The sequence below is a fragment of the Eschrichtius robustus genome, chromosome 15 (assembly GCF_028021215.1).
Source record: "Eschrichtius robustus isolate mEscRob2 chromosome 15, mEscRob2.pri, whole genome shotgun sequence".
NCBI lineage: Eukaryota > Metazoa > Chordata > Mammalia > Artiodactyla > Eschrichtiidae > Eschrichtius > Eschrichtius robustus.
The window spans coordinates 45,175,960-45,201,369 of NC_090838.1; the positions used below are offsets into that span (position 1 = coordinate 45,175,960).

The window sequence follows — 25,410 nt, forward strand, 5'->3', positions numbered from 1 at the left end:
GCAACTATATGCCAATAAAATGGACAACCTGGAAGAAATGGACAAATTCTTAGAAAAGCACAACCTTCTAAGACTGAACCAGGAAGAAATAGAAAATATAATCAGACTAATCACAAGCACTGAAATTGAAACTGTGATTAAAAATCTTCCAACAAACAAAAGCCCAGGACCAGATGGCTTCACAGGCGAATTCTGTCAAACATTTAGAGAAGAGCTAACACCTATCCTTCTCAAACTCTTCCAAAATATAGCAGAAGGAGGAACACTCCCAAACTCATTCTACGAGGCCACCATCACCCTGATACCAAAACCAGACAAAGATGTCACAAAGAAAGAAAACTATAGGCCAATATCACTGATGAACATAGATGCAAAAATCCTCAACAAAATACTAGCAAACAGAATCCAACAGCACATTAAAAGGATCATACACTATGATCAACTGGGGTTTATCCCAGGTATGCAAGGATTCTTCAATATATGCAAATCAATTAATGTAATACACCATATTAACAAACTGAAGAATAAAAACCATATGATCATCTCAATAGATGCAGAAAAAGCTTTTGACAAAATTCAACACCAATTTATTATAAAAACTCTCCAGGGCTTCCCTGGTGGCGCAGTGGTTGAGAATCTGCCTGCCAATGCAGGGGACACGGGTTCGAGCCCTGGTCTGGGAGGATCCCACATGCCACGGAGCAACTGGGCCCGTGAGCCACAACTACTGAGCCTGCGCGTCTGGAGCCTGTGCTCCGCAACAGGAGAGGCCGCGACAGTGAGAGGCCCGCGCACCGCGATGAAGAGTGGCCCCCACTCGCCACAACTAGAGAAAGCCCTCGCACAGAAACGAAGACCCAACACAGTCATAAATAAATAAATAAATAAATAAAAGAACGTGAATTTCTTAAAAAAAAAAAAAAAAAACTCTCCAGAAAGTACACGTAGAGGGAACTTACCTCAACATAATAAAGGCCATATATGACAAACCCACAGCCAACATCGTCCTCAATGGTGAAAAACTGAAACCATTTCCACTAAGATCAGGAACAAGACAAGGTTGCCCACTCTCACCACTATTATTCAACATTGTTTTGGAAGTTTTAGCCACAGCAGTCAGAGAAGAAAAAGAAATAAAAGGAATACAAATCGGAAAAGAAGAAATAAAGCTGTCACTATTTGTAGATGACATGATATTATACATAGAGAATCCTAAAGGTGCTACCAGAAAACTACTAGAGCTAATCAATGAATTTGGTAAAGTAGCAGGATACAAAATTAATGCACAGAAATCTCTTGCATACCTATACACTAATGATGAAAAATCTGAAAGAGAAATTAAAGAAACACTCCCATTTACCATTGCAACAAAAAGAATAAAATACCTAGGAATAAACGTACCTAAGGAAACAAAAGACCTGTATGCAGAAAACTATAAGACCCTGATGGAAGAAATTAAAGATGATACCAACAGATGGAGTGATATACCATGTTCTTGCATTGGAAGAATCAACCTTGTGGAAATGCCTATACTACCCAAAGCAATCTACAGATTCAATGCAATCCCTATCAAACTGCCAATGGCATTTTTCACACAACTAGAAGAAAAAATTTCACAAATTGTATGGAAACACAAAAGACCCCAAATAGCCAAAGCAATCTTGAGAAAGAAAAACGGAGCTGGAGGAATCTGGCTCCCAGACTTCAGACTATGCTACAAAGCTACAGTAATCAAGACAGTATGGTACTGGCACAAAACCAGAAATATAGATCAATGGAACAGGATAGAAAGCCCAGAGATAAACCCATGCACCTATGGTCACCTTATCTTTGGTGAAGGATGCAAGAATATACAATGGAGAAAAGACACCCTCTTCAATAAGTGGTGCTGGGAAAACTGGACAGCTACATGTAAAAGAATGAAATTAGAACACTTCCTAACACCATACACAAAAATAAACTCAAAATGGATTAAAGACCTAAATGTAAGGCCAGACACTATGAAACTCTTAGAGGAAAACATAGGCAGAACACTCTATGACATAAATCACAGCAAGATCCTTTTTGACCCACCTCCTAGAGAAATGGAAATAAAAACAAAAATAAACAAATGGGACCTAATGAAATGTAAACGCTTTTGCACAGCAAAGGAAACCATAAACAGAACCAAAAGACAACCCTCAGAATGGGAGAAAATATTTGCAAATGAAGCAACTGACAAAGGTTTAATCTCCAAAATTTACAAGCAGCTCATGCAACTCAATATCAAAACAACAAACAACCCAATCCAAAAATGGGCAGAAGACCTAAATAGACATTTCTCCAAAGAAGATATACAGATTGCCAACAGACACATGAAAGAATGCTCAACATCGTTAATCATTAGAGAAATGCAAATCATAACTACAATATCATCTCACACCGGTCAGAATGGCCAGCATCAAAAAATCTACAAACAGTAAATGCTGGAAAGGGTGTGGAGAAAAGGGAACCCTCTTGCACTGTTGGTGGGAATATAAATTGATACAGACACTATGGAGAACAGGATGTATGTTCCTTAAAAAACTAAAAATAGAACTACCATACCACCCACTAATCCCACTACTGGGCATATACCCTGAGAAAACCATAATTCAAAGAGTCATATACCACAGTGTTCATTGAAGCATTATTTACAATACCCAGGATATGGAAGCAACCTAAGTGTCCATCAACAGATGAATGGATAAAGAAGATGTGGCACATATATACAATGGAATATTACTCAGCCATAAAAAGAAACAAAATTGAGTTATCTGTAGTGAGGTGGATGGACCCACAGTCTGTCATACATAATGAAGTAAGTCAGAAAGAGAAGAACAAATACCGTATGCTAACACATATATATGGAATCTAAAAAAAAAAATGGTCATGAAGAACCTAGGTGCAAGACGGGAATAAAGATGCAGACCTACTAGAGAATGGACTTGAGGACACAGGGAGGGGGAAGGGTAAACTGGGACAAAATGAGAGAGTGGCATGGACATATATACTCTACCAAATGTAAAATAGATAGCTAGTGGGAAGCAGCTGCATAGCACAGGGAGATCAGCTCGGTGCTTTGTGACCACCTGGAGGGGTGGGATAGGGATGGTGGGAGCGAGGGAGATGCAAGAGGGAAGAGATATCAGATATATGTATATGTATAACTGATTCACTTTGTTATAAAGCAGAAACTAACACACCATTGTAAAGCAATTATACTACAATAAAGATGTTAAGAAAAAAGAAAGTGGTCAACAGCCCAGCAAAGAACTGAGGCCTCTGGATCAACAGCCTCAAGAAACTGAATCCTGCCAATAAGTATGCAAACTCAGTTGAACCTTCAGATGAGATCCCAGCCTTGACCAATGATTTCACTGCCGCCTTCTGAGACATCCTGAAGCAAAGACCACGTTTCAGCAGTGCTCAAAATTCCTGGCCCACAGAAATGGTGGGATAATAAATTGTGTGTTGTTTTAAGCCACTAAGTTTGTGATAATTTACTGTGTAACAATAGACAATTAATACAATACTGTTGAAACAAAAAGCCACGTTTTGTTTGAGGCAATGGAAGAATCAATTGTAGTTTCTGTAGAGCACCAGGGATCGAATCCATGTTTTTTAGGACAATAAACTGATGAACAGTGAAAAAGAGAGTATTAAAATTTCAATTAAGACATTGGCAGTGAAAAAAGAGAAGTGAAATTATGCACACTGAAAATTAAGCAAAAAAGCTTTAAGAGAAGTTTGGAGATACAATATGATATTGTTCAGAAATAGATTTTTTTTCTTGAGAAACAAAAATTTGTACAAACACAAAGTAGGCATTGGCAGTAAGGTAGGGAGAAAAATGAGTAAGTGACTAAAACCATTATGTATGCACAAACTTGGAAACCTCAGGGAGAATTCAGCAACTCTTGAATTTTCTCTCAGTACCTCTCAATTCACTTCCAACACTATCTAATAAATAAATAGCACAACTCCAATGATCAGAGTATCCCTGGAGAATAATAAACCATGCAGGTATTATTATTTTAAAATATTAACATCACCAGTTTGGAATAATACAACTAGAAACTTCCAGAACACTTTTGAAGATACTCTTCCATTTTACCTTCAATTTTTCAAATTTGGCTTTTTAAAAAAACAAGTTGAATTTTTATTCAAATGCTCCTTTCTTAATAAGAACACATTTTAATAGTCTAGTGGTGCACATGGGCTTTATTTTCCTTTAAAAGAATTTCAATGAACTACTCTACCCTTCTTCCACCTGGTAATTTGTACTCTAGCACAGAGGAGAAAGCCAAGATATAATTGACAACCTAGGACATAGTACATTGACTCTTGAGCAACACAGGTTTGAACTGTACTTATATGCAGTTCCACTTATATGCAGGTTTTTTTTTCAATGGTAAATACTTCAGTACTACACAACAGTTGGTTGGTTGAATCAGCAGATGCAGAACCACACATACGGAAGAACCACATACTATATACAGAAAGGGACTATAAATTATCTGTGGTTTTTCAACTGTGGGGAGGGTGGGCACTCTTAATCCCTACATTGTTCAAGGATCAACTGCTTTTCAAAAAGTCATCTTCCTTTCTATGGAGTCCACTTATTAACAGCGTTTTAAGTTCAGAGAAGAAAGAGTAATTCTATTCTACATAGGCACATAAGAAATATTTAAACTATAAACAATCACCTATCTCAAACAAACCAAAGGAATATCATTAATGTCCCACACAAACTGTCTTAGGAAGGGAGGAGTATTTCCCCATCCCAAGCCCCCTACAAGCAGAGAAAAGACACCAATGCACAGAGAGATCATTTCTCAAGTGATTCTCAGGCATTTAGAAGGTGGCATATTGAAGAAGACCAACGTGCCTTCTGTTCCAGCAGGGCCTTTATTTATGGAGGAGTTGTGAATGTGACAAGTGCAAGAACCATATCTATCTTATTCATCCACTAGCTCGCACACTACCCTGCATAGGCGTTCAAGAAATATGTCTGAGTAAAATGCCATTCAAGGATATCAAGAGAGAAAAAGAATACAGCTGATGTAACTCTTTATTTCCTTAAACTATAGACAGATATATTGAGAATTATCTACATTGAGTATAAGAATCTTAATGTATAAGGAGACAACCTTGCCAATGCAGAGACTGAATACTATGGAAGGTCATTAAGAATCAAGTGCTGATCAGTCCACATACAGAACCAAGACAATGAAAGTGATGGTCTGGACAAGCCTAGAAGTGAGACAATTCCCACCTGGTGGGACTTTCTTAGTTCATTGCATTACAAAGTTGGAAGGTAGATATTAGAGCCACAAAATATCAGTTTATTATATATGTGATCTTGCTTATTTTATATGTGAATAATATAATATGGATGTATTTTATATGTTTGTTTTACATGTAACCATATTCTGGAGTAGGGATTATTACTCTCAATGTATCCCTTTGTTTGTTTGTTTGTTTTTACTTCGGAACTCAGTGCTTTGTATTTACAAAAGAAAAATAATAAAGGAAAAGTCTGAAGCTAATCAGCTGGAGACACGGGGCAAAGGTGGGAATCTGGGGGAAAGGGTAGGGTCCTCTGCAGAGAGAGAAGGGGAGGGGCTCTGGCACTAAGGAAGCCTGAGGGTCCCAGCCTCTAGGGGCTTCCCCAGGGCCAGCTCCGCCCTCCCACAGAGGCTCAGATCAAGGGGCCAGGAGCTGAATCTCCCTCAGCCCCCTCTGGTTTTTCCAGGAGCCTGAGTTCCCAGCTCCAGGGGTCTGGGATGGCAGGGGAAACTGAGGCCAGAGAGAGCCCATGGGTCCTGCCACCACTTCTCACTGTGGCGTGATCTTGGCAGCCTCGGCCTGAATAAGGGCAATGAGGTCCTTGTAGATGAGGAAGACGAATTACAGGCTGGCAATCTCCACCATGGAGCTGTTGCTAAGGCGCCATTTGGAAACACACAGCACAGGCCGTCCATTGATGTAGATGGGCCACCAGGCCTCAATGGCAATGAAGAAATCACCGTTGTTTTTCAGCTTGATGACACCTTGCTTCTGGGAGATCTTTCAGGCCGGACCCTCCAGAGACAGGCCTGCGTCAATCTGGTTATCCTCGGTTGCTCTGCCTAGGGTGATCTTTCTCAAGTGCATCGCACCATGCGGCCCCACAGCACTGCCAGGGTCTGGTTGTCAAAGTCCGGAGAGCTCATGCCTGCGATGTTATCTACTAGCAGCCACTTACGCAGTTCCTGTTCCCGCTGCCGAATCTCTTGTTTCTGGCGTCAGTCAGCCACTGTCAGCTCATATTCTAGGACTTCATCTCGCATGTCACTCAGCTTACTGTCATCAATCAAGTCCTCTGCGATGGAGAAGTTCAGCACTTGGTCCCCCTTGGGCAGCGGCTGTCTGGTTCTCCAACAGGTAATACGGCTTCATGAGCTGCCACTGGGCCTGCAGAGCCTTGGCAGTACGGGCCAGGTAGAAGGCATCAGGGTGTCTGTGCAGCAGGTCCTGGAAGGTCTCCAAGGTCGGCTGGCTGGTTGATCCCACTTTGCTTAGCAGCTGCTCTTCAGCCTTGCTAAACAGGGCCTTGCTCTGGATGGCAGCAATGGCCTCTGGGTGCAGCTGTCTCATGGCCTGGCAGGCCAGGTTGGAGATGACAGGATCGTAGAGCAGGGCGGACCAGTGCTCCTGGACTTCCTGCAGGGTAAAGCGGCAGCTGAACTTCACAGCCAGGTGGACAGATCTCAGGTCATTGGTCTGCAGTACGGCACTGATGAGCAGGAGGTCATGTGCAGGCTTCCAGCGGCCCAGAGCCTTGGTCACCTGGAGAGGCTGTTTGTTCTTCTTCACATGCTTGGTGAGTCCAGGGGCTGGGGCTGGGGCTGGGGCTGGGGCTGGGCTGGGTGACACAGGGGTGCTGGGGGCCTTAGACACCTTCTTCCCACTGGAGGAGGGTTCACTCTCCGAACAGCACCCTGGTTCCACCCCACTGGCCCCCTTCGCCCGGGTAGAGGACTTAGCCAGGCTGCTCTCCACCAGCTCATCGTCAAACTTCTTTCTCTTGATGAACCTGGAGGAGCTTCTCCGTTTAGGGATGGTGCCCAAAGCCTGTGAGGAGGCCCGCTTCTGCCCTGCCAGTGACTCCTCATCCTCTGAGTGGCTGGCAGGCCTGATGCCATCAGGGGTGACTCTAGCAGCCCCTGAGAATCTTCCATGCTGGGCAGTTCTCCCTGTGCCACGTGTCATGTCGTGCAGCACATGGTGCTCAGGTCAGACTGGTGATGCCGACACACTGGGCTCTGGGCATAACTGCTCCCTCTGCCATCAAAATGCAGCCATGCCAAAGAGTGGAAGCTCAACAGCAAGTCAATCAATTGTGGCCTCTGCCAAGAGGTACGTGGGTGGTGCTGGCCCAGGGGGAGGTGGCAATGCCCAGCCAGGACCGAAAGACACACGTGCCAGGCACGGGGTGGAATCAGCAAATGCTTGGCACCCGAGCGCTTGGGGAGCTCGCTGGCCTCATACTACCTTTGTCCATCCTCTTACAGTCTATCCCATCTAAGCCCAACCAAGCACAGCAGAGCCCATCAGAGTCACTGGATCTTCTGACCAATGAGTGAGAAATAAATGTTGCTAGCCTCTGCGATTTGGGGAGTTATTTGTTACACAGCATTATTACAGCAAAACTAACAACAACAACAAAAAACCTTATGGTAGGACATCTCTTCCTAAATACGGATCAAGCTGAAAACAGATCTCCCACTGGGAAGTATCATGATGAAAATATACCAATAAAGCTACAACATTAAAACTACTGGAAGTGGTAATTCTAGAATACTGTTTAATAACTTCCTACCTAAATAGTTTTACTCCAAATCCTATTTCCATTCACCTACAGGATACAGGTTAGCAGACAGGAGATTTACAGAGCCAATAATCTCATCACATGAGACATCAAAAAAAAAAGTCAACTAATTGTCTACCAGCACGTTGATAAACTATGGAAGAAAACATCAAGGGGCTAGAAGTATCCAAAATTAAATGTCAGGCACAGAAATTAAACTGCTATGGCCACATACAGGGGCACAGCAGTTTACTTACATTTTAGTGCTCTCTTAATCCATCAGTTTTTGGATATTGGCTACTTTTTCATTGCTCACTATCTATTTCACATTCTTGATTCCTTTGGGGAGAATTACCTCTCTGGATTATCCAGAATTACCCACTGGATCAGAGGTCCTATCTTCCCTTAACCAAGCTAGACAAATCAGATATTTCTTTTTTAGAAAATAGGGAGGGGAGAAGAGTGGAAGATCATCTCCAGGGAAGAAAGGAGCAGCCCCGTGTCAGCTTCACTGACCAAATTGTGTTACTGACAAGACCCAGAAATGAAAACAACATGGAAAATGATAAGCCCATGGAAAGATAAGACAGGTATTACTCCTGTTGAGAAGGTACAATTATCCAAACTCTCCTTCCAGAAAAAGAAGTAAATGAATGTATGCAAGCAGTATGCAGTCATTGGTGCTTAGAAAATAAGCTTTTAAATACAGATTATGTTGGTCAGCTCATCATTTGACCAGAATTAAATCAAGCTTTGCCTCCTGGACTTCACACCACATACAGGTCTTTTCCCAGGACCATGCAATGGCCACCTCAGATGGGGTCCTGGACATCCACTTGACTTCCCAGTGTGCAAAGTTACACTTCCAGGAAGTCCATGAGCCAACCAGACCTTCTGAGAATCCAAGAGGGAAACTTGTAAGGTCTGACCCACAACTGGGTTGCATCCTTTTACAACTCTGCAATAAAAAATTTCACATTAAACGGAGTTTTCCATATATTTCAATGTATCCTTAAATCATTTTTTAAAAATTAAGTTATGTCATTCTGAAAATTGCATTTTCTCTACAACAACTTAATTTCAAGTTCTAGTGAATCCAGCATATTCACTCTCTTCATTTTATCAACTCAGGTAATTTCTCTGTTCTAATCTTTAATTTCTCTGAATTATAGAGATCATTTTAAAAAAGCACTTTAAGAAACCAAGACTGACCTACCACTTATAACCACCTTAAGTATACAGGAGAGATCATTATGCCCACCCAAACCAAATCACAGCCTGCCTGATTTTCAGACACACTGACATCCCTCCAAACCAGCTCTCTTGTCATCAATCTCCACCTGCACACACACTGCGAGTGCATCCTTAATTTTCTCAACGAATTTATCAGCAGCCCCATTAATATTCTGAATTATCCTCTCTGGAAGACAAATTGCTTTGCTATTTGTCTTCTTTATACATTTTCTAGTCACAAAATGTGGCCTCAAGTTTCCTGCTATCAAGTCTTAGTGTATAATCTTTTTTTCACTCTCCCACCAAAATTGGGTCCTCCTGCATTTCCAAGGCTAATGATCACATGAGAGCTGGGCCTTTAGGTCCCTATGAGCCTACTTGTTCTTTCAACAAGTATTTTTGGAGCTCCTACTATGTGCCAGGCAATCTCAGTGATTCCAGAGATGCAAAGTAAACAAGAGTCCCTGACCTCCTGAAGCTGGTCATTTTAGTGGATGGAGACCAACGTTAAACAAACCATTCAGTTAAACTTAGAGTATGGCATACGGGGATATGTGCTTTAGAAACAAAATGATGTAAGGCAGGGGGACGGAGAATGCTGAGCATGGGAGAGATTGCAGTTTTAAATGCGGCAGTCATTGAAGGCTTCACTGAGAAGGTGACATTTCAGCCAAGTTCTGAAAAGGATGAGGCAATGACCCACAGAGTTAGATGGGGAGAGAATTTTTTAGACAATGAGTGCGAAATGTGCTAAAGCCCTGGAGTAGGAGTAGGTTATGTCGTCCTCCAATGGATTTGCTAGTACCATTTTCTCCTCTTCGTTCTGTACCTGCCTCTGTTTAAAACCAGCTCAGAGAAGGGAATCTCATGGCACACTCCTTGCCCGGGTCCATCTCTTCCCACAGGTGATCCCATCCTCTCAAAGCTGCTTAATCCCAATTCTGCATATCAAGTCCAGATCCCTCTTTTGAGGTACACATCTGTACTGTTGAGAGCCTATTGTTATTTGTAGCTGGCTATTTCACACCCACCTCACAGACAATAGGTCCAAATCTGAACTCATCACCTTTCTTGCCAAGCCTGCTTCTCTTCCTGTCCCCACCATCTCAGTCACCCAATCTGGAAATCTTTGCTACATCTCAGGCTCCCTCCACTTCCTTCCATTCCACACCCAGTCTGTTGCACAGCAAGACATTCCCCCTTTTATATACATGGTGCTTCTTGATCCTGAGCACAGACATGAGTCTGACTCTCAGGATCTTAGCACATGCTGATGACCTCACTGTGTTTGTCGGCTGCCAGGGAACAGCACACACACACACACACACACACACACACACACACACACACCACCACAATTCACAGCTCAGTATAAACACTTCAAGTCTTTAATAATAAAGTTTATATTTTCATAGAGTCTTATCTTCCTGAGATTTTATGAGCTACATTACCAATAATTTAGGCTATAAAATTTAAGAAAACCTCAGCCATTCACAGACTTTTAACAATATTTAGACTCCCAGCCCTGTTAAATAAAAAAACTCAAGTTACATAAATCTTACATAACCAGTAAGGGAAAATGCATATTTCCAATATAAATAACCTAATCATAAGAGCTGTAACTCATCAGACCCCTCAGTGAAAGCAAAACATTTCAGAGCACCTCTCTCTTGATGTTAACAGAGGCCTATTGAGAGAAGCAAGGAAGTGTTTTTTTGGACTTTTTACCCTTGATGGAAAGAACCCAAAGAAAATGGGTGAAGAAGTTTCAAACCCCTTTATCAGCATTCCCTCTAAACCAGTTTGAGTAGTGGGCATTCTCACCATTATAGATAATGTTTAAAAAAAAAAAAAAAAAGACAACAGGCCCAAAATAGAGTTCTTTATGCCAAGACCCACATCACCAAACCAAGACTGAAGTACACTTACAGCTCTCATAAATGGAATCTTAAGCCAGTCAACCAGGAATCACCTAATCAACAGTTAGGTAGTCTGCCTGATAGACCCCTGTCATCCCCTAAAGGAAAGTAACCTTGCAATAACCAACCTTTTTTTTTTTTTTTTTTAATGACTTTTTTTTTTTAAATAGCTACTTTATTTATTTATTTATTTTATTAATTTATGGCTGTGTTGGGTCTTCGTTTCGTGCGAGGGCTTTCTCTAGTTGCGGCAAGCGGGGGCCACTCTTCATCGCGGTGCGGGGGCCACTCTTCATCGCGGTGCGCAGGCCCCTCACCATCGCGGCCCCTCCCGCTGTGGAGCACACGCTCCAGACGCGCAGGCTCAGTAGTTGTGGCTCACGGGCCCAGCTGCTCCGCGGCATGCGGGATCCTCCCAGATCAGGGCTCGAACCCGTGTCCCCCGCATTGGCAGGCAGACCCTCAACCACTGTGCCACCAGGGAAGCCCCAACCTTTTTTTTTTTTTTTGCCTAGTATAACTTCCTCATTCCCATTTCTTTCTGGCTATAAAAGTCATTCATTTTGTAAAGCTATTCAGAGCTCCTTTGTATCTGCTAGATTGGATGCTGCCTGATTCAAATCCATTCTTGCTCAAATAGACTCTTAAAATTTTTAATATGCCTCAGTTTATCTTTTAACAGCAGTCACCTACCTACCAATACAGGTAATCATCAGACACATAGACCTTGATCAGACTGACCTGGGTCCAAATTCTATCTCGTATGTTTACTAATTTTAGGGTAAGAAATTTCCCCCAGTGATCCTACCCCAGATTGGATATATGATTTATAAACATTTTGACCAAAAACTGGAACTTGTTTCAAAATGCGATGCTGTATTAACAATAAGAGTCCCACTTTGACTTTTAGGTAGCCCTTTATATCCTTTAAAGCACTGACCTGTACATGGTCTTATTTCATCTTCATAAACACTCCATGAAACATAAAAGGCGAATAGCAGGGCCATAGAATATGAGAAATATGGAGTTAATTGAGAATTAGCTTACAAGAAATATGAAGGCCCCTTACCTAGACATTCTCAAAAGTCATAAACGATCTCACTTTACAGATAAAACTACCGAGATTCAGGGAAGGTAAGAGGTGTACCAAACATTTTCACACAGTCACAGTGTGTTATTATAATCTGCTCAGCCAATGAAGAAACTGGAGCATGAAAAGATGGATAGCCTGACTTAATGGCCAAGGCAGGCATAAGGGCCTTAACTCTAAGGCTTGAACTTTTTCCATTCCTACATGTTCCTTTTAAGTCAAAGTCTGAACTGCACATCTGAGAGCTACAAGAGTGGCCCAAAACTCCTCTTGGCCGTCATGAAATTCGACTTCCTTCTACAAAGCAGTACTTACGAAAGCCTTATTTTAAAACATCACCCAGCTGCAAATGAAAATCTTCCCAACAGGGACAAAATGGAACATCTGCCTTCCTTTTGCTTAACAGAAAACTGCAGAGCTGCTCTCTGCTTGGATAAATGCTATTTGGGTTTTCTTGATTTCTGAATGGGTTCTTAGTATCGCTCTCTTGAGCGCTCTCTCTCTTGGTATTGTCATTGTCTTCCTGCCCAGAATTTTATGTGTAATAGTCTGTTCCACTATTGGCTTTTCTGAAACCAATCTTCCTTGTCTTTTGTAATTATGTAAAGCTGTTCTCTTTGCAGGCCACACACTGTAGATATCTAAAACCTGGAGAAAACACCCTAATTGTAATTATAATGGATTTCAAATTCCTATTATTCATGTTGGAGAGAAAACATGCAGTGAAGTTTCATTACCCATTTCTTTTAAAACTTGGAAAAAAATAGTACTTGAACTTATTTTTGTTAAAGCGGGCAGTCTTTAATTAAAAAAAAAATCCTTAATTACTTCTTCAGAATTTTAAAAATACATTCTATTTTTATGTCTACCTACTCTAGTTAAAGAAAATTGAGGTCTTTTAGTTGGACCACACAAATACAAGTAAAACCAACCTTAGCCACACCAAAAATCAACCAATTGACCTCATTCCCAGACGACAGACCAAACTTCAAAAGCAGCAATTATTTTGAGATTCTGAACCCCAGTAGTAGTGAGGCTACTAACTGTTGATTATTATGCAGGTCTTGCACTAATTTAATTAAGTAAAATGGAAATTCAATTTCAAGCTTTGTTGTACACATTTGTATATGACACAAGTAGTCAAAAGTCTGTCTGGGGGCTTCCCTGGTGGCGCAGTGGTTGAGAATCTGCCTGCCAATGCAGGGGACACGGGTTCGAGCCCTGGTCTGGGAAGATCCCACATGCCGCGGAGCAACTGGGCCCGTGAGCCACAACTACTGAGCCTGCGCGTCTGGAGCCTGTGCTCCGCAACAGGAGAGGCCGCGACAGTGAGAGGCCCGCGCACCGCGATGAAGAGTGGCCCCCACTCGCCACAACTAGAGAAAGCCCTCGCACAGAAACGAAGACCCAACACAGCCAAAAATAAATAAATAAAAACCCATGTAGCCATCCATTTCATTCATCTGTATCCATCCAGTTATTTATTTAAAAAAAAAGTCTGTCTGAAGTTAAATGAAGCACATGTACAGCCCCTTTATCAATTTGAATTTGGCTTTTCCATTCAGTTCCATTTTGAAATATTTCACTCTCAACATCTACAAACCACTCACAGCCCAAATGCCATTGCTAACAGCTGCTTGTTTTAGTGTCGCCATCTCTCTTAGTGAGCATTAGTAGCAAGGACCGGGCACAATTCAAGCTTGTATTTCTGAGGAAAGGATCCTCTGGGAATTTCTTAGTAAAGGAAGAAGCAAATAAATGCTACACTTACTGTCAAGTCAGTTCCTCTTAGACTTTGGGAGGATGTGGCAGTAGGAGATTTTTTTTTAAATACTCAAAACTTAGGTACCAAAAAGGGATTCTATTCTGGGTGAAACTCTTGACAAAAGTTTTTTTTCTCTGAAAAGAAGAGGACACATGAAAATGGAACACCAACAGGAAGATGATAGAGCCAACCTCAGATACCCTTGTCCCTTGAAAATTCTCACAGAAGAATTGTCAACCAGTTGTCAACTATTCTAGTTCACTGGAAGAGCCAATGTAGTCAGTACCCTGTTATACCCCAATGTGAGCACAAGTGTGACAGGTGTGGAGGGCAAAGCTGAGCCCTTGCCACAGCACCAGATTTTCTCAAAGCCCTGGGGAATGACTCAGTGTTCCATCTATTCAGCTCAATTCAATGTTTACAATCCTCTGGTTAAAGAGCATTTGTCTAGAACAGAGGGACAAAAGGTTCCACTCACATTCTATCTGTACTTTCTGATTTACCCATGGCATCTAACAAAAGGAAAATAAAGTATAAGAGTGAATTAAATGTGTAAGGAGAGAGAATAATGGAAGCAGATGCAATAAACAGCAAGCATTTATAAAAAGCCATCATGACAAGAAAAATTGATTGCTTTATACTAGGAAAGACTATCAAATGAAGGACTGGAGATTCACATTAGCATTTGAGGTTATGCATTCAACACAGTACTTCAAAAGAAAATGTATTAATTCAGAGGAACTTTGGAATAAGAGCCACTAGAATAGCTTAGTGGACATTTGACTATGTTCTCTGCACTGTTCAAGGAATTTGGTTTACAATTGAATAAGGCATGATCTTTTTGCCCTTTTTGATCATGATCTTTTTGAGTCATTCACAGCTAGAGGACCAGAAGAGTCCAGGAAACTAGAGACTGGAAGAACCCCTTTGCCTTGGAATCAAAATCTACATTGCTAACATTGCCGAAAGCTCACAAGTTCTCCTGCAAAGTATCTTTCTTACCTTCTCTCTGGCTTATAAACTATGCTAACTTGCAAAAGTCAGTTGGTGAAAGACCACATCACTCATTACCACAGATAAGCTTGAGGCTTAGGCATTTTAATACTATTGACTTTAAATTTTTGGACACAATGGTTCAAGTTTCTAGCAAATATTTTTAAACTACAGAAGTAGTTTTTGTTTTAATCCAGACTGATTCCAGCCTTCATTTAAAAATATTTGTATCTTTCTCAGCTATTTCTCTCCCTGTCTATAAACTAAGAATAATAATACCTGTCTTACTTACTCATAAGGTTTTGAGAGGCTCAAATAACTAAAATTTGTGAAAGATATTTATAAAGTGCCATGTTAATATTAGCAGCCATCATTATACTCACAAGAGCTGAGGTTGCCAAGCCAGTGGATGTAGTTCTCATTTACAGACCCAAAGGGAAAACATGCATGAGAAAGAATGGCGGAAAGCTCAAATTAAAGGATTCAGTTAATCACAGACCCAAAAGACCAAGACAAAACGAAGGCCAGTGGAGAGCACAGTGTACTAGAATCAAGACAGTTAGGATGTGGTCCTAACTCCACAACCAAAAGTGTAATCTGGGGAGAGCCAAATGATTTATGACTCATGCCTCATTAATCCTCATATTTCAATGTGTTTTGAGCTCTTCCCAAGATAAGCCTATTATATGCAAAATTACATTCAGAAAATTAAATAGTCCACAATATTCAACCTCAGAATGTGGATTTGTACCACACAATCAAAAGCACTCATGTGAGATTTAGTTAAGACTTAAATAAAACTAGTGACTAATGAAATAAATTGTTCACTGTTAAACTGGGGTGTTGAGTAAATAATTGCAGAGTCTGAAAAGGTTCACCTACCAATAAATAATAGAGTTTTTTTTAACTCAAAACTTCTACTATCTTTAATATCCTATTTGCTGTAATTCTTTGTTACTGACCAACTGAACATGTTTGCACTTGTTTTGAAGAATGCAGGGGCTCATTCTCCCACCTTTAAAATGACTGAAGGAATATAGGTGAATCCTTAGCATTTTTAAAGCCCTCATAGTTCATCAGAAATCAGAAACATAAAAGCAAAGAAAACTATAATATAAAACCATTTTGTGTATAATCTGGATGGGCGTGAGATATTTTTACCACACCAACAAATGATGTTGAGCAATTGTGTCGGTCAGGGTTCAATACAAGAAATAGAGAACTCTTTAAGTGTTTCTATAAGAATGGGATTTAATAGGGAATTTGGTATTTTCAAAATTGTTGGAAGGGCTGGAGAAGCAGAAAAGTCAGGGAGCTGCCACAGCCTGGATTTTGTTTTGTTTCGCTTCAAAATCACACTCCCTGGGCTTCCCTGGTGGTGCAGTGTTTGAGAATCCACCTGCCAATGCAGGGGACACGGGTTTGAGCCCTGGTCTGGGAAGATCCCACATGCCACGGAGAAGCTGGGCCCATGAGCCACAACTACTGAGCCTGCACGTCTGGAGCCTGTGCTCCGCAACAAGAGAGGCCACGATGGTGAGAGGCCCACGCACCGCGATGAAGAGTGGCCCCCGCTTGCCGCAACTAGAGAAAGCCCTCGCACAGAAACGAAGACCCAACACAGCCAAAAATAAATAAATAAATAAATAAATTTAAATTAAAAAAAAAAAAAATCACGCTCCCTCAGCTGTGACCCAGAGGTTACTGAACTACTTCTGTGACCACCTGTGTGCCCCACACTCACAAGCTGATGTCCAGAGAGTGGAACGTGGCATCTGGATGCTGAAAACCTCTCCATCCTTAGGAGTTTGCATGTCAGCTGACACCTCTGTAGAAAGACATCCTCTACCTCCCTTGCAAGCTCATGCATTTACATCTCATTGCATGAAAATCACATTGCATTCTAAATCACATCCATCAAAAAGCTAAAAAGGTCCAAGAAATGTCATTTTTAGCCTTCTAGCCCCTTTTACATGAATTGGTTGGAGGGATAAAAAGGAAGTGAAAGTGAACGCTAAGTGTAATAAAGCATATTTAGCCCAGCAGTTTCTGTGCAAAGCAGTATCCTAAGCTTCTTGAAAGATTAAAAAATATTCAAGGCAAGAATCTTTCCCTCAGTGAGCACTTATTCTAAGAAGACAAGAGACATATGTGAGGAGTTAAACCTCAATAAAAGAGGGTCATTGGTATTCAATACAACAGACCACTGGTTATGGGACTGAATATAAAGTTTCATGAGAATGATTAGCAGTGAGGAAATTGGCTTTGTGTTAGGTAAGACACAAACTACTTGCTTCTCTTTATTAGCTCAAACTATTCCAGTAATGAAGAGAGCACTGCTAGTATAAAGGGTTGAGTGGGGATTTAACACTCTCCAGGATTAAAGCAGACCCACAACTTCAACAAGATCTACCTAGCTCTCAAACCAGGTGAAATCTTCAAGAGCAATTGACTGTGCAGCTGCAGTCCATCATTCCAGAGTAAGTTCTCCCCTTCCACTTGGGTTGTGGGGTCATTATTGTGAGAAAAACCACAACAAAATCTAGATCAGTAAGTAAAGCAGTAAGCAAAATTGGGACATTAAATAAATGAGAAATAAGAGTGCTCTCACAGGGAGGAGGCAAGATAAAACACCTATCATGAGAGAAAAATACAGATATAAGGGATTCACTCCAAGCCCACTGACCATGGTAGGAAGCAGCTGGAAAGCTTATAAATTAAGGCCTTATGGGCCTATGAAGTCTGCATCTTTACTTAGGCTTTGCTTCTATGTGGGAAACCATAGAGATGTTTTCTGGTTGGGGAGTCTCATGGATCTAGCTTGAGTTGGTCCTTTGTTCAAGGTGCCTATGGCCAGAGACTCCCCAAGAGCCTGTCTGCAAATGTACTCAATGCCCATCCATGGTTAACTCTTAATAGATGGCACAAACAGACAATGGAGAGTCAGAAAAAAGGAATGGTACCATAAGCTGGAGGAATCTGAGAAGATGCCATTATGAACATTTACTCATATGTGACAATTCCATCATCTGTAAAAATAGTTTGGAGCATAGTCAGATTTCCTCCAGTTTTAAGTAGACATTTCTTGGTTGGAAGGAAACATGAATTCTGAATCAATATTCTGTAGTATGTACATCTCTGTTTCAGAATCACATACAATATAGGAAAAAAAATTATCTATAGGCAAATCTGTTTTCAGGATTTCTTTCTTCAGGATGTCAATCCTTTCAGTTCTTTGCCCATTTTTTTTTAATCAACTGGCATTGAAAAACAAGAAATAAAGTTTCCAGGATAACCTCATCAATGCTTATGGTTATATGACAAAATATCTTTGGAGCAAAACCAATATAAATAAAAATCCTTTAAAGGGGCTTGACTAATTTGGCATATTTATGTACAATTCAATTACAGTTTGGTGACATAAATGCTCTACTGGGGAAGGTACTTAACTAAGATTGAGGGGCTTCCTAAGAGGGCACTAACCTAGTCAGAGGAGGCCTCCTGGAAAGAGTGATGTCTACACTTGTAAGATAGCATTTTAAAGTATTAGATTCTTCCCATAAGGGGAGAGGGCAGTAGCACATTGAGATAGTGCCATAGATTGTTCTCCCCAGGAAAGTGGCTCTGAGATTTGCATATGGATGTTTCCCTGAGGAGCCCTCTTGGATCAATACTTGTAAGCGAGTAAGGGAAGCAGAAATGAGCAAAGGGTGAGGTTGGAAGTGTGAGGCAGCTGCAAGAGAGACCTCAGCTGATCCCAAAGGGAGCTCTGAAGCTGGGGAGGTCCTTCAAAGATGCCCCATATTGAGGCAAGGGGACCAGGCCTTTGTAACCTCAACATCTATTCATCGTTAGACGCCTGCAGTCCAAAGGGAGGTGCAAAACTTGGGTGAGGCAGCTCCCTCCGTCAGAGGGCAGTTCCTGGGGAGGCACCCACGTGTGAGTTGCCAGCAGTCAATACTCCCAGCAACTGCAAGAGTGGAGGATCTGGGCAGTGCCCCACAGGTGTGAAAACCCACTGGCAGCAGGTCATTCTTTGGCCTCATCAGCAGGTCCCTCTATTTCTCCATGGTAACCTGAATAAGCCATAATGTTGGCAAAAGCCCTGGGTCTTCCATCAACACAGAAGCATTTATTTGGGCCTACATTTCCTAGAGCCAACCTCATTTTCACATTTTAGGCCTTTCTACCAAATGGATGTTTTGGCATGATGACAAGTTCAGAATGGGACTTTGTCCAAGAGATCCACTGTCCCTGAAGTGAAAACTCAATTACCCCAAAGGGGAAAGAGCTGTCATCCTTATGGACTCTATCAGAAAATTAATACCTTGAATTATAAAATAACTAACTTTGAAGAGGACATATACCAGGAATTTTGTATCTAGTGTTACCCTGTTCATGGTGGTTAGTATTGGGAAATTTGTACTTGACATTGTTTTAGAAACTGCTCTTTGGACATTAGTTTCAAAGCCTATGACAAATTTTTAGGGCAGAAATATGATTATGCGGTGGAGAGAATTAAGACCTACGTAAAAATGGGCTTGAATTCTCATGTTTAACACATATTAGCTATTTGTCCTCGGCCAAATCATTTACCTTTCTGAGGAGTCTTTTCCTTTTTTTTATAAGATTGAAATAATAATTACTGTCATTGGATTATTATGAGAAGTAAATGAGAACATATACATAAGATTCTGGAACATGATAGATACTCAGAAAAGGTTAGTTTCTTTATTCTTTTATTCCTCATTTCCTTTTCTTTTCTCAGTCAATGAGAGGCATTAGAAAAAGGCAACATATCTCAGGTATAAGATTTGTCCTTTTCTGAAAATTTTTTTATTTTGGAATAGTTTTACATTTACAGAATTATGACAAAGTTACTACAGAGAATTTCCATATGCCCTACCCCCAGTTTCCCCTGTTATCAATATCCTCCACTAGTATAATACATTTGTCACAAGTAATGAACCAACACATTATTATGGAACAAAATCCATAGTTTATTTAGATTTCTTCAGTTTTTCCTAATACCTTTTTTCTCTTCCAAGTTTGTCTTTTTTAAATAGCCAAACATTATTTGAAATAAAATTTGGTAAATAATAGAATTTTTCAAAAAGGAGTTAATATAAATAAATAGATGAAGAAGTCTTGTGGGGCTTATAAACTGACATTTACAGACATTTCCAAGGGAGACTTCCAGAAATATGTTAGCTCCGGCAGCATCACTGGACTTGGAACATGGATTCCCAAACTAACTCTGCTAGAAGACAGTGTGAATTGGGTATATACAATCGTTTTCGCAAATAGCTTAATGTTAATTTCTAAACTCCCTTTCTAATCATTCTCACCTTCATCCCCTACTAATATGAATAGCCTTTCAAATCCAAGCAAAAATAATGATGGGGACAGATAAAGGGTCACCAAAACATATTTCAGGACATTTGAATGCCAAGATAAAGTTTTTAATTGGATTCATGATGTAAACTTTGATCTTTCACAGATAAAAGACCCCAGTGAATGACACCTCTACTCTACAGTAAATTTACATCAGTCTCTTTCTTAAATTTTTAACGAAATAAACTTAATAGCAAATATGCCTCAAAACTTGTTAGTAATGATGCTTACATCCTGAGAGACTTAGCCATAAATATTTGGTTTGAGGTTATAGGAGGCTGTGGGTTTCGTTGAGAGTTTGTGAAGGTGTTTTGTCTTAACAATAATACATCCCTTCTGCTGAGACCTTGTTTTGAACACCATTCTCACAGGTCCTCATGTGGCCCTTTGCATAGTTAATGTGGTCTCCGTATAGAATACGCATGCTATTGACCGAGGGGCTGAAGTATTCAAATCATTCAAGCGTCTTATAGCTAAGGATTAACAAAATCTCCCTCTATGCTCCAGAGTAATTAAAACATGCAGTTGTGGGCAAATTTGAGAATTGGGGATACACCTGAAATTTCATAAAGACTCATTAAACCATCAAAGATAATCCTAAGCAAAACATACTTCTATGTTTACTCCCTTGGTTTTTGCCTGAAAACAGGACTGTTTGCTGGCCTTCTGCAAAAGAATGCTCCTGACTCTGCCTTTTACTTCTACAATAAAGAATGCATAACTTCTTTTGGACAGACATCACCTACAAATGACAAGTTCTGTGCTCCTGTGTCCCAGAAAGACAACCCTCAGTGTACAGAGTTGTTAAACTCTGGGAGCAGACCTCAGAGAAGTGGAAAACAGGCAGCCCCTCCTATTTTATTTTGTACAGAGTTCAGATTATAACTCTGAATGCTTTGTGGAAAGAAGAATCCCATAACCTCTATGCTCAGGCCTCTTGCATTGCCTTCTATGGCTTGCTGTTAAATGAGGCTAATGCCACCTCTACAATACTCATGTCACATTGTTTTCTGACCACAACTCTATGCTTAACCCCAGTCATATAGCAGATGTATTGATACAGCAGACATGCTTATTTGGAGGAGGGACAGGACTGCCACTGTTCTGTTATTCCTCTTAACCTTGAAATTCTGATAACTTTTTTCCAACTCTTCTCAATATTTCTATTATCTAACAAAGGAAGAGACAGTAGTTAAAGAAAATTCACAGAGAACAGAAAAGGAGATGCAAATGGACAGATGCTATTACTATGGAAAACCACTGAGAGAATACTCAGTAGAAGTATTATCAATTCCTGAATTTCAAGTGTTTTTAGTAACAAAGAGGCGTGTCCCTTTGACCAGTTAGAATAGGGAACAGCGCCCCACTTTACCTGTTCTTTGTGGTCATGTGCAGGCTTGGATGTATCTCCATGGCTACATGCAAGAGGATACAATAGGCTCATGGGCCCTACTCATCATGGGTCTATAATTCTTTTAAAAGAGAGACAGTGTGAATTTCCTGTTTCTCTAGCCAATGAGAGCTATGACTCCATGAAAGCTGAGAAAGTAGAAGTGTCGGCAAGGCCCATGTAAATTCTGCAGGCTCCATCACGTTTTCCAATCTTTTAAAAATAATTTGCAAGACTCATCTGTTTGTTTCTAATGCCTACAACTCAGCACTAAGCCACTAGAATAAAAGCAGTATTTAGTGGAGGTATCACCTTGGGGGTAAAAGTCATCAGCAGTACAGAAAAAAAAAAAAAAAAAAGGAGCTTCACCCCACAAGGATAGTAGAGTTCTTTCAAAGGTCAGCAACAGTGGTGCATACAGAACATGTTTGCCATATCCATTATGTGTATCAGGGGAGTGTGGCTTTGGCCATATTTGTATGATTAAGGAGCTAATGAATCACCTTGCAGGGGCAACCTCTGAATTAGAACTGCTTGAAAGTTCCTGTCAGAGTCAGTGGTTTACATAAATCAGCTGCTTATGTGCAGTCAATGCGATAAGCTATGTTTACTAGGAACTTGGACTAGAATGAGTTGAAAAAATTACTTGTCTAACTATTAAACTTATACATTTGTAATTTATTTATAAATGAAAATTTTAATTTGTATTTTTTCTTAGCATATTATCTCACAGACATAGGGCTCTGTGCTTAATAACTGCTTCAATTATTTTTCAATTGCTTTATCTTAACATACTTCTCTCCAGCATTAGAAATGTTGACAATGTATTCATATTGTAAGAGACCTTTAAAATATGATAAACACCTTGGCACCATAGTTGCTTACTGCCTTCAATGAAATTAACTATTAATATTTAGAAATCCAATATTCGTCTCTCAGTACTAAACTAAACTTAATTGGAAACTAGAAAGGAGAACAGGTTCCCAGTCAAAACTGGCTCCTTAGTTTTTAATATCTGTAAAAGTGAAACATTCCATAGAAATGCTGCAATAGGCTGCAGTTTTGAAACTGGACCCCTATCTCTTCCAATTCTATCCATGTAATTTACACATCACACAACTTCAGGCACCTCATCAGGAAAACAAGCTTAACATCCTTCTCATAGAGTTCTTTTGAGGATTGGATAGGAAATTGCATGTGAAGGAACCTAACAACAGTGAGCATTCATTCAATAAAGATTTTTAAATCTAAATCTTTCTGCTCTAAACTTTCAACCTGTAAGAAGCCAAGGAATTTCTTTTGACCTAGAGAAGGGCAACCTCCTGACTTCATTATCCTTCACATCTTGAATCTGCTCCTCATCTCCTCCTAATCCCGTGCAATATACATTACTGCAGATCACGTTAGCAAACATTTCTGCCTTTCATAGAGCTGAGACATCCATTTAATATCAAAGAAAGACCAAAGGTGTAAGAGGAGTTAAGACAGAAGTTTCCTAAGAGCAGAGGATGGGACTTACTCATCTTTACAACATGGATGCACATAGATACACACACAGAAGATGCTTCGAGACATTTGCTGTGTAAAGGCCTTTGAATGCCTAATCACATAACCTCTCTGAGCTTCATCTCTAAAATTAAATTAACAATACCAGCTACACAATGCCATTGGAAATGTCAGTGAGAGAATATGAAAATGTCTGCAACAGTAGTTGGGCTGTATGTGATACATAATTTAAATCGTTGACTTGAACCTCAAGCTTTCCCCATATAACTAGCAAGCTCATAAAAACATCTTTCCTCAAATTTGTGTCTAAATCAAAATTTGTCTGTTGGACTTCCCTGGTAGCGCAGTGCTTAAGAATGCACCTGCCGATGCAGGGGACATGGGTTTGAGCCCTGGTCCAGGAAGATCCCACAGGCTGCGGAGCAACTAAGCCCGCGCTCTAGAGCCCGCAAGCCACAACTACTGAGCCCGCATGCCACAACTACTGAAGCCTGCGCACCTAGAGCCTGTGCTCCGCAACAAGAGAAGCCACCGCAATGAGAAGCCCGCGCACCGCAACGAAGAGTAGCCCCCACTTGCCGCAACTAAAGAAAGCCCGTACACAACAATGAAGACCCAACGCAGCCATAAATTAATTAATTAAATTATGAAAAAAATTTGTCTGTCATATATTAAAGGTATAAATATGAGTGTTATACACTATATTCAGGCTCTTATAGGTGGACATATAACATCATCTTAAGTAATCTCTGTATCTGAAGTATAGCAATTCTCTTTGAAAAGTTCCAACCTGCCGTGAATTTGACGTACTATTTTGTGATTAAGACAAGGCCGCATTCTGAATCACCAGCTACCTACTCATCAGTAAGAATCTCTTTAAGACATAAACTGCTGGGGCTTCCCTGGTGGTGCAGTGGTTGAGAATCTGCCTGCCAATGCAGGGGACACGGGTTCGAGCCCTGGTCTGGGAAAATCCCACATGCCACGGAGCGGCTGGGCCCGTGAGCCACAACTACTGAGCCTGCGCGTCTGGAGCCTGTGCTCCGCAACAAGAGAGGCCGCGATAGTGAGAGGCCCGCGCACCGCGATGAGGAGTGGCCCCCACTTGCCGCAACTAGAGAAAGCCCTCACACAGAAACGAAGACCCAACACAGCCATAAATAAATTAATTAATTAAAATGGAGATTTCTTTAAAAAAAAAAAAAAGACATAAACTGTTAATGCTTCATTATAATCTATATTCAGGACAGAACTTTCCCTACTTTCACACAGTATGAGAGAATAAAGACAGACCTGACAATTGAGAAGAGTGTTTTGGGCAGCCTAGTCTCTTTCAAATAAATGTCTCATGATTAATTCCTCTCTCCAGAAGACTGCTATGAAGTTTGTCGTTACTCTCACACTGCTTCTTAGAATATGTGTAAGTCATATAACTTTCACTACAGTTTGGTCTTCAAAATATTTGTGTCTATCTGCACTGATCACTGATTGGTTCAGCCCAAAGCCAATTCCACCTGAAGTTAGCTTCCTATCTGCAGGGTTAAGATTCAAAATTGTTAACACCCAGTATAGTATGAGGCAGCAATTAGTCAGAGGGGACGTTGACCGAAGCACGCAAGCTCGGTTCTGGGGACCACCCTGCTCTGCCTCCAGCTGTTTAGCTCTGGGGAGGTGGGCAGGGGAAAGGTCAGGATGACCACAGATGATGGGCATCACTTAGGAAGCTCAAGACAATGGCTATTTACCACCAGATAAGGACTGATTTCCATATCTTAACAACCAGTATGACCGTACTAATGTCTCCTTGCAAATACGTACCCTAATGGACAAAAAAATCAGAGAAATGAAGACCCCAACATGTAAGAAGCTACTTAAAATTCCCAACAGTAAAAGACAGTTGTAAGACATGCAGATGGCTAACAAGCACATGAAAAGATGCTCAACATATCTAATTATTAGAGAAATGCAAATCAAAATGGGTTTTTCCCCCCATTATTCTAAGATAAGTGAGAAAATTAATTCAATGCTGTCAAACCTTCTCTAACATCTTTTTTAAAAGACATGTTGATCAATAGTTACTTAAAGGTAGGGCTTTTAATAGCCAAAACCTCTTCCAGAAATTTAGACTCTTTGTAAGCAACTCATCATACCTTTTCTTTTAAAGATGTCTAAGGAAGTGGCTCAACTGAACGCTTGTGAGATAACCACAGATGGTTAAGGAAAAAGAAGATGAATGGCCTAGACTTG

At 40.7% G+C, this 25,410-nt stretch overlaps 1 pseudogene; it reads right to left on the reverse strand.

The window, feature by feature from the left end:
* Window positions 1–5,794: 5,794 nt before the first annotated feature.
* Window positions 5,795–7,275, reverse strand: LOC137777886 (microspherule protein 1 pseudogene; annotated as a pseudogene).
* Window positions 7,276–25,410: the final 18,135 nt, after the last annotated feature.